The sequence below is a fragment of the Pteropus alecto genome, unplaced genomic scaffold (assembly GCF_000325575.1).
Source record: "Pteropus alecto unplaced genomic scaffold, ASM32557v1 scaffold24, whole genome shotgun sequence".
Lineage (NCBI taxonomy): Eukaryota > Metazoa > Chordata > Mammalia > Chiroptera > Pteropodidae > Pteropus > Pteropus alecto.
Genome location: NW_006439192.1, coordinates 22544286 through 22547710, shown reverse-complemented (window position 1 = coordinate 22547710; position 3425 = coordinate 22544286). Strand labels below are relative to the sequence as shown.

Genomic DNA, 3425 nt, shown 5'->3' with positions numbered 1-3425 from the left:
TTAAGTCTACCATCTTATTTGTTGTCTATTTTTCTTGCCTCTACTTTGTTCTCTTTCCACTTTTATGCTTTATTTTGAGTGAATGAAGCATTTTTGAGTATTCATTTTTTTCTTTCTGTTATCTTATCTATACCTCTTTGTGTATATAGATAATGAATATTCTAAAGATTACAATATAAATTTATAATAATATTTCAATAATATCCTATAATAATAATGAAAAGACACATATTATGTAAAAAATAAGTTACAAAATAATGCATACATTTTTTTTCCAATTTTATTGAGAAATAATTGACATATGTTTAAAGTGTCCAGCATGATGATTTAATTTACATATATTGTAATACATACAGTTTTATCTCTCTTCACACAACAGAATCTATTTTGTAACAAATTTTTTTTGCTTTATTTTTCTTTTTTCTTTATTAAGTTTATTGGGGTAACATTGGTTAATACAATTATATAATTTTCAGGTGTATAATATAACATCTGTATATTCTATTGCGTGTTTACCACCCAAAGTCCAGTTTCTTTCAGCTACCATATATATGATCCCCTTTACCCACTTCACCCTCCCCCTTATCCCTTATATTTGACCCCTTTTATCCATCTACCTATCCCCTCCTCCCCTAACCCCTACCCTGTGATAACCACTAGTCTACGGTCCATGTCCATGAGTCTGTTTTTTCATCCTGCTCATTTGTTGCTTTTAGGTTTATATCCCACATATAAGTGATATCATGTGATTTTCAGCTTTTTCTGTCTGGCTTATTTCACTTAGCATGATTATCTCGAGGTCCATCCATGTTGTCGTAAATGGCAGTATTTCATCTCTTCTTATGGCTGAGTAATATTCCATTGTATACATGTACCACAGCTCCGATCATATGGTAGATCAATTCTTAGTTTTTTGAGGAATCTTCATACTGTTTTCTATAGTGGTTGCACCAATTTGCAGTACCACCAGCAGTGTATGAGGGTTCCTTTTAATCTGCATCCTCTCCAACATTTTTTATTACAACATTTTTTATTTTTTATTATTTTTTTGATTAAAGCTATTCTAATAGGTGTGAGATGGTATTTCATTGTGGTTTTGATTTGCATTACCCTAATAGCTAGTGATGTTGAGCATCCTTTCATATGTTTGTAGGCTATTTGTATGTCCTCTATGGAGAAGTGTCTGTTCAGGTCCTCTGCCCATTTTTTGATTGGATCGTTTCTTTTTTTGTTGTTATCGAATTGTATGAGTTCTTTGTATATTTTGGATATTAGGCCCTTATTGGAGGTGTTGCTTGCAAATATATTTTCTCATTTAGATGGATGTCTCTTTACCTTGTTGACGGTTTCTTTTGATGAGCAGAAGCTTTTTAGTTTGATGTAGTCTCATTCATTTATTTTAGCTTTTACTTCCCTTGCTTTTGAGGTCACATTCATAAAATCCTCTTTAAGTCCAAGGTCCTTGAGTTAGTTCCTATGTTTTCTTCTATGTATTTTATTGTTTCAGGTCTTATATTCAGGTCTTTAATCCACTTTGAGTTAATTTTGGTGTGTGGTGATAGACAACAGGCTAGCTTCATTCTTTTATAGTTTTCCCAGCACCATTTATTGAAGAGGTTTTCCTTTCTCTACTGTATGTTTTGGGCTTTTTTGTCAAAAATTATTTGCCCATATTAACATGGATTTACTTCTGAACTCTCAATTCTATTCCACTGGTTCGTGTGTCTGTTTTGCTGAAAATACCATGCCGTTTTGATTATTGTCGCTTTGTAGTATAATTTGAAGTCAGGAAGAGTGATGCCTCCAGCCTCGTTCTTTTTTCTCGGATGGCTTTGGCAATTTGGGGTCTTTTGTGCTTCCATACAAATCTGATGATTCTTTGTTCTATTTCCTTAAAAAATGCTGATGGGATTTTGATGGAGATTGCATTAAATCTATATAATGCTTTAGGTAATATGTCATTTTAACTATGTTGATTCTTCCAGTCCAAGAACATGGAATATCTTTCCATTTCTTTGTATCTTCTTCGATTTCTTTTAATAAGTTCTTGAGTTTTCATCATATAGGTCCTTCACATGTTTTGTTAATTTTATTCCTAGGTATTTTATTCTTTTTGTTGCAATTGCAAAAGGAATTATTGTTTCCACTTCTTTTTCCGATGCTTCGTTATTAGAGTTTACGAATGCTATGGATTTTTTAACATTAATTTCTGTATCCAGAGACTTTACTGTATTTGCTTATTGTTTCTAGTAGTGTTCCTGTGGAGTCTTTAGGGTTTTCTATATAGAGAATCATGTCATCCACAAATAGTGACAGTTTGACTTCTTCGTTTCCTATTTGGATGCCTTTTATATCTTTCTCTTGTCTGATTGCACTCGCTAGGACCTCCAATGTGTAACACATTTTTAGTATGTATTATATATTCCTCTATACATGTATATCTACTTAAAATTTTTGAAAACATTTATTTGTAAAGATATATGCACCCAATGTTCACTGCAGCATTATTCACGATGACCGTCACCCCAAAAAATTTAATAAAAAAATAAAATTTAAAAAACAATACATACTTTAATTTTAAAAGGCCTATTTCAATCCCCTATTGTATCTTCAATGTTCACTTATTTCTAAGTTTTTAAATTATGTGTTTAAGTAGTCAAGGATTATTATACTTTCTATTTCGTTCTCTAAATCTTGGTTATATCACATAGCAACTGAAAGTTAGGTAAAACTGCTTGTAAAAGTATGAATATGTTAAACACTGACCCTGTGCAAGCAATTAATGAATGAAATATCTCTCTTGGGTAATATAGGATCTTGGACAATTGTAACAAATATAGATTTCAAGTGATGAGTACTCTATATATAATTTTGCTGAGGTTTATCACTACCTCAGACTATCAACGTTATACGTAAACAAATGTTTATGTCCAATTCAAATCAACTTTAAAATTAACTTTATAAGCAAAAACTCACACTTAACAAGAGAACTTTAGTAAATTTTATATTAACAAATGATCCATTATCATCTATGGTCATGCCACCCTGAACAAGCCTGATCCTGTCTGACCTCAGAAGCTAAGCAGGGATGGGCCTGGTTAGTACTTGGATGGGAGACCACCTAGGAAGACCAGGTGTTGTAGGCGTAAAAAATAAAAAAGTAAAGGATTGTAAGCTGACAAGGTCCTTGCAATCTGTGAGGTCAACCAAGGGTGGCCTCACCTAAAAAAAAAAAAAAAAAAAGATTCATTATCAGATTCCTTTAATTAGCAATATCCCCTCAGGTATTTAACTTATGTATAATTTATCAGAAAAAAAAAATGAAATAAAGAGCTATATAAGAATTTATTTATGGTGCCAAATGAAGCATTCCTGTTGTTGAAAGTATAACATGAGAGAGAACACTTTCAACCCTTTAATTTCCT

The 3425-nt window shown here is 31.9% G+C and overlaps 1 pseudogene; it reads left to right on the top strand.

Annotated features, from left to right (window-relative positions):
- The first annotated feature begins 3027 nt into the window (after positions 1-3027).
- Positions 3028-3146, top strand: LOC112483490 (annotated as a pseudogene).
- The last annotated feature ends 279 nt before the right edge of the window (positions 3147-3425 follow it).